Consider the following 12,626-nt stretch of genomic DNA (forward strand, 5'->3'; position numbering starts at 1 on the left):
GGAACCAGTGAAAAGATCTCACCATTGAATGATTTCCTAAGTATTTTCGTTAGGTGAACTAGTGAAAGGATGTTACCACTAAGAAGGGTCCTAAGTGATTTAGTTAGGTGAACTAGTGAAAGAATCTTACCAGTGAAAGAATTCCTGTGTTCCAGTTACATTAAATATTGAAATGATCTAACCATGGAAAAGTTATGTGCTTCAGTTATGTTAACTAGCGAAAGGACCTTACCACTGAAAGAGTTCCCAAGTGTTTCAGTTAGGTGAACTAGTGAAAGAATCTTACCACTGAAAGGGTATGTTAGTGATCTTTCATTTAGTTGAACTAGGAACTAGAGAAAGAATATTTTCATTAAGTGTTATTAAGTGTTTCGGTTCAGGTGAATTAGTGAAAGAGTTTTTCCATCTGAGGGCTCTTAAGTATTTGTTTTGATTAGATGAACTAGTGAAAGAATCTTACAAGTAAGAAGGCCTCTGAAAGCATTTCAGTTAGTTGAACTATTGAAAAAATCTTACCACTGAATTAGGTTAAGTAGTGAAAGAATCTTAATTATGTGTTTCAGTTAGGTTAACTAGTGAAAGAATGTTACTACTGAAAGGGTTCTTAAATGTTTCAGTTAGGTGAATTAGTGAAAGAATCTTACCATTAAAAGGTTTCTTATATTTTTATTTAGGTGAATTTGTGAAGAAATCTTACCTTTGAAAGTGTTCCTAAGTGTTTCAGTCAGGTGAATAAGTGAAAGAATCTTACCATTAAAAGGTGTCTTAAGTTTTTATTTAGGCGAATTTGTGAAGGAATCTTACCTTTGAAAGTGTTCCTGAGTGTTCCAGTCAGGTGAATAAGTAAAAGGAACCTAAAACTGCACGGTTTTCCAATTGCTTCTCTTCGGTAAACTAGTGAAAGTATTTTACCATTGAAAGCTTTCCTAAGTATTTCAGTTAGTTGATCTATTGAAAGGATCTGAACATTGAAAGGTTTCTTAAGTGGCTAATTAGGTTACTTAGTGAAAGGATGTTACCCCTGAAAAGGGTTCCTAAATGTTTCAGTTAGATGAATTAGTGAAAGGAACTTATCATTGAGATAATTCCTAAGTGTTCTATTTAGGTGAACTTGTGAAAGGATCTTTCATCGATAGGTTTCCTACGTGTTTTAGTTAGGTAAATTAATGAAAGGATCTTACCACTGAGAGGGTTCCTAAGTGTTTCAGTTAAGTGAAATAGTGAAAGATCTTCATTGAAAAGTTTCCTAGGTATTTCTGTCAGGTAAACTAGTGAAAGAATCTTATCACTGAGAGGGGACTAAATGTTTCATTTAGGTGAATTTATAGAAGAATCTTACCACTGAAAGGGTTTCTAGTGTTTTAGTTTGGTGAACTAGTGAAAGGATCATACCACTGAAAAGTTTCCTAAGTATTCCAGGAAGGTTAACTGGAGAAAGGATCTTACCATTAAAAGGGTTCCTAAGTGCTTTAGATAGGTAAATTAATGAAAGGATCTTACCACTGAAAGGGAGAGGATGTTAACAACTGAAATGGTTACTAAGTGCTTCAGTTAGGTGAATTAGTGATCTTACCATTGAAAGGTTCCCTTTATTTTTTTTTATTTGCTGAACTATTGAAAGTATCTTACCACTAAGAAAGTTTCTATGTGTTTTAATTAGGTGAACTTGTGAAAGGATCTTATCACTGAGAGGGTTACTAAGCGTTTCAGTGTCTTAGTGAAAAAGGTGAACGAGGTATTTAGCTTGTGGAAAGGCAACTATATCATTGAAAGGTTACCAAAAATTGTTTTGGATAGGTTAATACTGAAGGGATCTTACCACTTTTGAAAGAGTTCCCCAGCGTTTAAATTTCTTTTTAAAACTGAAAAAAATGTTACCACTGAAACTATTGTTAGTGTTTCAGTTATGAAATTTTTGTACCATTGAAACGACTAAAACTGATAGTGAAGGTTTATTAATTATGAATTAGTCGAAATGTATCACCATTGAGGGATTTCTAAGATTTTTAACCAAGGTGAGTTCTAGTGTCCTCTGATCTTGCTGAAATAAAATTTGGGTTCAAAAAATATAAGTTCCAAGAACGGTGAACTGGTGAAATGATTTATACTACATTGAAAGTTTTACAAAAATGTTTTATATTTGGTGAAATAAATGAACAGAATCCGACCACAAAGAAGGCTCAGAATATAATATTTTAGTTACCTTTGTCCCTAACTGAAAGGATCTTACCACTGAAAGAATCCTGTGTTCCAGTTAGGTTAACTAGTGAACAATCTTAGTTTGCTTGGTTTCTTAAATTGTTTCAGTTAGGCTAAGTGTGAAAGGATCTTACACTGCAATGGGTTGCTATCGGATTTTTAGTGAATTTGGTCTGAACGCTCTCAGGACTGAACGGGTTGTCCAAATTGGTCCAGTTATGGATGTGAAATAGTGAGTAAAAACTAATCTTATTGTAGAAATGGTTTCTGAGGCTTTTAGTACGTTGAACATAATACGTAAAGGCCAATTCTGAAGCCTTTACCATTGAAAGTCTCTGTTTTATGCGAGGTTTAGTTTCGCTAATTAGTTAAGTGTATCGTTCCATGAAAGACATCATTAGTTATACCTTTGGTAAAAGTTAGGTGAATTAGTGGAAGGATGTTACCACTGAAAATAATCCTGAAGTGTTTTAGTTAGGTGAATTAGTGCAAGGTTCAAAATTGTACCAATTACTTGATAGAGTTACTCATCTGTCCAAAACATAAACAGGTCAATTAGTAAAAATCAGGTCATCTCAAAAAATGAAAACCATACTTCCTTGTCAGCGGGTATTTAAATAATGGAATGTGAACAGCAACGTTATATTGAGCCTATTAAAAATGGGAAACCCATGCATTTGTGTTCAAAAATTGTAAAACGAATGTTTATGAGTACCTCACTGTAAATCTCTGGGACAGCAATGTTCCCTCACATTTTCCGTTTAAATTAGTATGGTTTGTATATTGATATTTTAAATTTCTTTTATAAAACAGAAAAAAAGACCTCGAAACAGTGAAAATGTAGGATGAAAACACGCCAGTGGGTCTGCTATCGGATATTTTAGCAGGAATTTGGTCCTGACGCTCCTCGGGACTGTTGACGGATTGTCCAAATTTGCTTATGGATGCTGGAAATAGAATAGCAAAAATTTAGAGTGACCTTGATTAAAACTCAAAGATGGAATGTTTAAACCTTTTACAAAAGAATACGCTGAAAACACAAAAAAAATTTTTTGTTAAGGTATGTGAAAGTAAACTTTAGAAATAGATAGAAAGTCTTTTTTAATGTTATAATGTCAGTTATGAAGACATGTTTTAATAAAAAAAATAATCATGCAATGATATCGTATATTATCCTGAATGGCTAATTAAAACATTTGATTAACAAGAACCAGCAAGGATTTGAGTTGCTCAGTGAGGAGAACCCTTCACATTATTATTATCATTATTGCTATTGTTATTATATTAGGTTTCCAGGCTTTTTCAGTCGTATCGTCCTGATCTCAGAATCGGTATGTGACCAACCAGTCATTCTGATCTGCTCTCATAGATTTATGCTACGAAGCTTGAAAACCGTTACTTTTGGGCCGCAATGGGATAGAAATCATTTATTAAAATGAACGCAATACGGGCGGAACCTATTCTGGTTTTCAGCTAAAATGTTCCTTGTACTTCTAATTCCTACTTGAAGCGTTATGATTTATTTGTGATTTTATGTGGCTGCCAAGTGTCAATTGTTGCTGGTAATTTGCAGCTTAAGCAGTTCACCTTATTGGTATGACTCAAATCATGCAAAAACTACCATTATATTCTTTGAATAATAATAACAATTAAAAAAATCAATGGTCTAAATCCAAAGTGGCGGAAAATGCTCACCTATGCAATAGGAATTTGCAAAGTTTTGCAAAGCCTAACCATTTCACAAGTAAAGGATTTTGCAATGTTGCAGACACTCTTACATTGGTATTTACGTAAGTTTACTGAAGTCCTAATTAGATTATTTAATGACATATCAAAATATCCACGCTAAAAGATTATGGAGCAGGATCTGGTTGAATCTGTCAATGCAGTACCCTCTTTGGAAGCTCATCTTCCAATTTACTGCCCTGCATCTAGTAAAACTGAACAAAATACAAATAATCACTGGATCTCTCTCGGTGGTATAGAATGGGCTTGGTTCAAATTATTATTTGGTGGCTGGAGTCTAAAATGTTGCGTGAAATTACAGGTACTAGGCTACTTTGCTTTTATTGAAAAATTATTTTGTATAATGTTGATATTATCTGAGAAACAATTAAATTAGCAATACGAGTTCCAAGAGGCTATAAAGTGCTATTTTTCAGAATTGTCTAACCAAGTCCTTACAGAAAACATTTCTTGGAAAAGTTTAATATCAAAGGGCAAAAATTTGAGTTTTCTGCCTTCTCAGTTTTCTGCTGGTGACATTTCGAAAAGCAATATAAATTCTGGAACAACATTAAAAATTTACTTTAGGATTTGTGATGCAGATTTGTAAATACTGCCCATTTCATAATATCGATGTAGTCATTTCCAAAGAAAAATTAAAGATTATTTTGTGAAATTGACGAAACTGAAGTTACCCTGACCATATACTATAGATTTGCTATTCCTCTCGTATTGCCCCAGGTACCCAATATCTGGGGTTCATCCTAAGCTTTCGAGTCGTCGATCCGAAACATCCATGCGAGCCAGAGTTTAGAAGCGGAAGAAAATGAATCCTTTGGGATTTTTATTTTTTAATTATATTAAACGAATTAGTATTCCTTTGTGATTATCTTAGGAGAAATCCGTTTTGTTTAGTTTAACAACTTGAAAGTCTTTTGATTATTTAAAGGACTGGTAACTTTCTCGTAAGCCAAAAATGTGCAATATATAAAATTATTCTTTACAATGCTTAGAAGTTCGACACTGAATCCAATGTGAGTATTTTAGAATGGACAAAAAAAAACTGGAACTCAAACGGGAAATGACCATACTTTTGTTGCTTCCTCCCGATGGTTGTCGATATTCTTCTTGGCTAATCGGTTAGCGTAGACTGGCATCGCAACAACTATGGTTATCGACACGGGCATATCTTTAAGTTCATATGTTTTGCCAGCGATGGTTAGCAAGAAATCTTTGTGTCCCATGTAGCTGCGTCTCCCAGCTAGCTAAAGGCAAGCAACTGTTGTTTACTGTTTTAATAAGTTTTTGGTCAGAACGAATGAATTCTAGTGTTTACACTCAGTGGCCATTAAGCACACAGAACAATCGACGTGAGAGTCTCTAATTCATATAAATAAATATATTGTTGCCTCATCACCAATTAAGAGAATGCAGATATTGGTCACTAATAACAATATTAATTTCGTGTATTTTCACGTCATATCAGTTGGTTATTACAGAATAAAATTAATAGATCGGATTTATATAAGGATGTTAATTCTGCCTCCTCATACGCAACAACCACAGTATAATCCAAAATGAGAGTCGACATACCAATTCTGGAATTATTCACGAGGATCTAATTTCATGGTTAGCAAAGGTATTGATACATTTAGTAAAATTAGTTTTTCTTCATATATTTTGTGTTGGAAATATAACATTATACGATTTTTTTTTATTGTTTTTAGATGGTATCGCAGATGTCCTCAGCGCTGACTGTTCGTCAATGTTATAGACCTTTTCTCCTCTTGGATAGGACTGCCCTGAATGCCCTATTGTTGAAGGCTAAGTGATATTGTGGTGACTTGGTATTTCAAATATAAAAGTATCATCATCCGAGACGATAAGAAAAGCCAAAATTTCACAAGATGCAGGTGATTCATTTTGATTAAAAACAGTCATTTCTAGCAAGTTCAGTAACAACATGCAACTAGATCGTAAGAAAATCTCAGTTTTCATATTGTAAGGCAGAAGAGGACAGTGGAATAGCACCAAACGCCATTGATGAGTATGCCTAAAGATTTTACCAGATATCGAGGTGCTGAAAAATTTTTTGTATTGCGAGGAACATAAGATATAGTGCAATTAGTCTCGAAGAGACATTTCGAGAGACTCAAAGTATTTTTACAGCCATTTTAGAGACATGGATTCACTGCTCCGGAAAACCTCTACCCAAAGTCTGCGGCACCATATGCAGTAATAATAATCTTCTCCAGTGCCGCGTGACGCAAAGGGCCTCTGTGAAATTCTGCCACTCATGTTTTTCCTGTGCTTGGTCTTCAACAGATCTCCACACATCTCCAGCCTCCGCTTCTCATAGTTCTCAGTCGAGTACATCTGAGTCTTACAACCCTAATGTTGCCTACAAGACCCCAACTGATAATATCACTTACTATTCTCCAGATATAATAATAATAATAATAATAATAATAATAATAATAATAATAATAATAATAATAATAATAATTGGAGAAGAATTGGTCACTTAAATATAAATGTTTTATATTTGGGACAGTCTTTCAGACGTTCGCATTTTAAAAAGAGAAACTTTCCTGTTAGTCCTAAGAGCACTATAATAGTAAATAACGAACTAGTCACTTTGGCATAAATTTTCATATTTAGAACATTCATTCACAAGTACTCAGATAAACTCTTCTTTAGCTTATCACTGCTCTCTGGTGCTACACTAACAAGACAGAATGGTCTTACAGTACTGACTGTTTGATAATAAAAGACTAAGGGCCGTGAGCAATTAAATGTGGTCATCCAAATATTAGATTTTCTCAATTTCTATCTGAACGAGGCCAAAGACTTGGCCACGGTTGTCGGTGGTAACATTCAAAACTCAAAATATTCCAATGTTAAGACTGCCATTTCATTTTAAATCGGTTCTCAGGGCTCTGTCGCTTCGGTTTCAGGCCTCAGTATTAGGTAGGATATATCTCTGGTGGCATCCTGTGATTTTACTTTAGATCTTACATTTTGCTTATTCTTCTTGTCCGTGTATATACCACCATTTTATTTATCATTGCTGCTGTCAGCCAGGTTATGATTTTGGTTCGGATTTTTTGTCTGTTTGTGAAGTCTCTCCGTTCCGTTCGTAGAATATTGCCAAAAAAATGCATGTGTGAGTTTTTAAGAAACCGTCACCAGCGGTTGACATGGTGAGTGAGGAGTTATTCGTTTCTGGGAGTGCTAGGAATGCACTGTTATGGGAGAAGGGGAGGTTTTATCAAGCCTTTATCAAGATGTTTCTTACTTCTGGGTGTCCAAAGTCGTCAGTGTCTTCGTTTGACTTCAGAAAAGAAGAACGAGGGTCTTCTCTGACTGGCTTTGAATAGACAAGGAAAGTTACAGTGATGCAACTCCTGTAGATATCTTGAATTTCTAGAGGACACAGTTTCTCTCTCTCTCTCTCTCTCTCTCTCTCTCTCTCTCTCTCAATATTCTGCACATGTCTAAAGTCCTGTTCTCATGTTTTGCCTATTCCGATATTACGCTATAAGTTATTTTGACTGGTTCTGCTTATTCTATGTTAGGGTTAGTTTCTTAGTTTTAGGTGTTCTTGAGGACGGATTATTCCTTGGCATATTTTTCTGATATGTTCACCGTCCTGTTTGTTTGTACAGTGGAAGCAGTTCTTCTTCTTGTCACTTAATATTTGATTGGTGTTGTAATAATAAATATTGTTAACTTTTTCCTCTTGTGTTTGTTCCGCCCTGACCAGTGTACTTGAAGTATTAAAACATTACTGCTCAGATTTCAGCAGGCTATAGAACCTGCGTTACAGCCTCACAATAAGGTTTGTAACATCCAACAAAAACGATGGAAAAAAGACAATAACAGTATACAAAATGAGCGAGATATTATAGTCTTCCTCTTTACAACTGTTGTAAATCTCTCTCTGACTCTGTGTGTGCATGTCGCTATACCACAGCATCATCCCTCGAGTCTGGTCAGTACTAGGGTGGGTTTCTTTCACATAAAGTCCTTTCATCATCAATGGGGGAGACCATGGGGCTCGCAATACCACCCTGCAATGTTTCCCAGAAACCACAATGGTAGTCCTTACTTTTGTCTTTTTTTGAGCTAAAAAGAATTCATGATATATATATATATATATATATATATATATATATATATATATATATATATATATATATATATATATATATATATATGAAAATAAAGGCCCATAAAACACTATTTAAACGTTGAAACCATATATTTCAGGCACTTGTTTCTGTGCCCCTGTTCACTGGTAGAATATGGACAGGTGGAAAGTTACAATGGTATATATACAAAAACATGAAGGCGTGGCCTTGGGCCTCGATGTTATGGAGGTGGCGTTTCTTAAGAAGGAGGAGAGTGACCAAATTCCCTAGTGGTTTTGGCCTCATTAGCTCCCGTTTGGCGATGGATCTGGCGGTCACGTTTCTTGGGTCATCTTCTTCAGGAGGGGTTTTGAGGATTAAGGTGTCGATGGCGTCCGATTTCCAATGTCACTCTGACAGGTTCATATTGTTGGTTTGATTGATGATAGCAGATTCCAGCATCTTTCTTTTGTATGGACAGCTACTCTTGAAAACCAACTCCGCCCACTCCAGTTAATGACATGCCCTGTATTTCTGATATGTAGGAAAATTCCCGAACTCTGAAGCATATATATATATATATATATATATATATATATATATATATATATATATATATATATATATATTCAGATATTTAAATTTGTCCCGCCAGTCCATTGAAATCAAATTTCATGGGGGCCGCAAATGTAGGCATCTTAACCCTAGCATCATATGATTTTGGGGGACAGAAAGCTGTTAAGGCAGAAAGACCAGTCAGGACTGTATTTGGGCTGTTATGCTGACCCTTAGTAGCCTTAACTATAAGACCTATTTCCCTTCGACCTTTGTACTGGTTGTTATTGCTCCTTCCAGATCGGCCGATGTACTGGGCCTAACCCTAGAAATTGAATGGGGATGCCTTGCGCAAAGAATACACATAGGGAACCTCTCTCCGCACTCCGTGCCTGACCACCAAAGCACCAAACTGGTGCTATCCTTCCCTTTTTACACTGGCCATGTGTCAGGACTTCTGCAGCCGGAATTTATCTTTTGCAAGCGAGCTACATGCACAGATGCAATTAGGTACGTCTTGAAGTTGCAAGTAACGCCAGTGCTATTTTTCTTCTCATGAATTTTTCTCCATTTTCAGTATTCCAACTTTTCATTTTCCCAAGACAAAGCCCCTTTGTTTCCCACAGCCTAGTAGTACACACATTTACCCTCATGACTTGTTCCAAGCTTAAATTAAGTTTGTTCTGTGATAATAATTAGAGCATTCCCACCATAGTGTTACCATGTGCTAATTAAATCTAATTGATAATTTCCCCCATTGTGAATAAGTAATTTCATGTGAGAGAAAGTCAATATATCTGAATGCTAACCTGGAATTCTTTTCCAGAATCTTGTTATCTGGCTCATAGAGTTTTCTGCCCCTGCCTTTGTGAACCAAATAGCCTTAGATATTTAACTACCATCTTGCTACATGCAAGACTCTTCTGACCACCAGCAGTCCAGGGACACATGACATGTTGTGCTAAAATCTCCATTAAATTATCAGCCAGTCTCAACAGCAGTGGTCTTCATTTGCGTGTCAAACTCTTTCAGGGTTGTAGCCCTTCCCAGATTTGTTTATTTGCTATGCATATTCTTACTTTTATTGTTGATTGCATGTGCCTTGTTTGCTGTTCAGTCAGCCATTTCATATTACTTTTCTGATTGCTCAGCCTCTGAATAAATTCAATTTAAAGTTGCTTGACTGGTTTGAAAGGCAACCTTCCCACTCCCTGTTGAAGAGATGTAATATCAAGGTAAATGATCTTAGTGATTACATTTATTGCTTGCGTTCTGAGCGCTAGGTGTTGGCCCCTAAGGCAAATTATATTCAAAATCCAATTTAACTCTTCAAACCGGCCTCAGAACGTAACAGTGTCGATCTCGTCATGATACTAGTCAATTAGTAGTGAGAATTAGCTTTGCTATTACTTGACTAGGAAGGAAAACAAACTGAGGAATAATATAATTCATAAAATAATTTGATTCCATTATTCGCAAGGAAAAAGATACAGGGTGATAGCATCAAAGCCAAAGGAAATAAGTTTAGGGTTATTATTATAATTGTTGTAATATTAAGGATACGTTAGGAATGGAGAGAGAAGAAGTGTTTTAAAAAGAAGTGATTTGTAGCTAATTTTTTTTGTTATATCATAGGATAAAGGTCAGAGCGCCAAAAAAGTTCTTAAGTTAGCAACGCAGAATAACTGCCCCCGATGCAATAAGGTAAGTTTTGAAGTTGCAAGTAACGCCAGTGCTCTTTTGCTTCTCGTGAATTTCTCTCCATTTTCAGTATTTCCAACTTTTTCATTCTCCCAAAACAAAGCCCCTTTGTTTCCCACAGCCTAGCAGCACGTTTACCCTCATGGCTTGTTCCAAGCTTAAATTAAGTTTGTTCTGTGATAATAATTAGAGCATTCCCACCACAGTGTTATCATGTGCTAATTAAATCTAATTGATAATTTCCCCCATTGTGATTAAGTAATTTCATGTTAGAGAAAGTCAATATATCTGAATGCTAACCTTGAATTCTTTTCCAGAATCCTGTTATTTGGCTTTTAGAGTTTTCTGCCCCTGCCCTTGTGAACCAAATAGCCTCAGACGTTTAACTACCATCTTGCTACGTGCAAGACTCTTCTGACCACCAAGGGTCCAGGGGCACATCGCACGGTCCCCCCTCTGTGCTCTCCATTAAAAAAAATTTCCATTAATTATCAGCCAGTGTCAACAGCTGTGGTTTTCATTTTGCATGTGAAACTCTTTCAGGGCTATAGCCCTTCCCAGATTTGTTTATTTGCTACTCATAGTCTTACTTTTATTGCACAATGCATGTGCCTTGTTTGCTGCTCAGTCAGCCATTTCATATTACTTTTCTGATTGCTCAGCTTGTAAATAAATTAAATTTAAAGTTACTTGACTGATTTGAAAGGTGACCTTCCCAGTCCCTGTTGAATAGATGTAATATCAAGGTAAATGATCTAGTAATTACATTTTTATTGCTTACATTTTATTTAAGGCAAATTACATTCAAAATCCAATTTAACTTCTAATCGACCTCAGAACGTAACAATATATATATATATATATATATATATATATATATATATATATATATATATATATATATATATATATATATATATATATATATATATATATATATATATATATATATATATATGTATATATATATGTATATATATATATATATATATATATATATATATATATATATATATAGTATATATATATATATTATATATATATACACACACACACACACACACATAATTATTTGAGGTAGAACGAGTTGATATTGAACGACATTGGTAGCTTAATGTCTGCGTATAAAAATCGCGGTGATGTGATAAAATATATATGTATATATATATATATATATATATATATATATATATATATATATATATATATATATATATATATATATATATATATATATATATATATATATGCAAGTATGATATTTGATTTCCTTAATGTATTCCTTTCGTTACCAGTGTCAAGTAAGCTCTTTGCTTCTAAGCATAAATGTTTACATTATTATGAATAGTAATAGTGATATATGCTCTCTCTCTCTCTCTCTCTCTCTCTCTCTCTCTCTCTCTCTCTCTCTCTCTCTCTCTCTCTCTGTCTCGTCTCATGAACATACAGTACTACTTCTCAAAGTATCAAAAAGAAATATTTGGAATAAACGGGCAAACAGAATTTTATGCTTTCAGCAATGCAGAGGCATTAACATCCAATGAACGACATACGCACGCACGACTCATCTTTATAATTGACTATTTAATGGATGCTGTTGGAATCTATAATGGAAAATGACGATCTATCATAATTTATTATCAATATAGAATTTTGGAGTATGCATCCCATTTGGCTATGTGACACATAATTAGCAATATGATACGCAACCCATTAGGTTTAATGGACGTAAATGATCAGCTTACCGGCAGCTGTGCTACGTTTCGTGAGCAGTAAACTATATCCAACTATTTAGTCAGAGAGCCGTGACAAAATAGCTTAGGCATTTAAGTTTGTGAAAATGAAATTTTAAACCTGTCAAAATACGACCTTTTCTCATGTCTTACCATATATATAATGTCGATACCTTGAAATCCATTTATATCGGAGGGTAACTGAACTGACAAAGCGAAGAAAAATCGACAAAGCATTCTGAAACCATTAAAAGCCCTTATACGAGATGTCCCAGTAAGAACGCGATACAGCACGCGGATTTTCACCTAGATGTCTGCAATGGACTCCCGACTGACTGATAACATGAATTTTTATTAGAAAAAGTTCTTTGGGCACAATGTCGTTGTTGAACGCAGACTGGCGCTATAAATTTCACTTCGTTAAATGTTGTCGATCAATGTCTAGCTCTGGAGTTTGGGGATAGATACGCAGACACAATCAAAAACATGCAGCGATAGTTCCTTAGCCAAAAACAGAGAGAGAGAGAGAGAGAGAGAGAGAGAGCGAACTGAGTAGAGACAGGCAGTCGTACTGGAGGCT

This window comes from Macrobrachium rosenbergii, chromosome 9 (genome assembly GCF_040412425.1).
Source record: "Macrobrachium rosenbergii isolate ZJJX-2024 chromosome 9, ASM4041242v1, whole genome shotgun sequence".
Taxonomy (NCBI): domain Eukaryota; kingdom Metazoa; phylum Arthropoda; class Malacostraca; order Decapoda; family Palaemonidae; genus Macrobrachium; species Macrobrachium rosenbergii.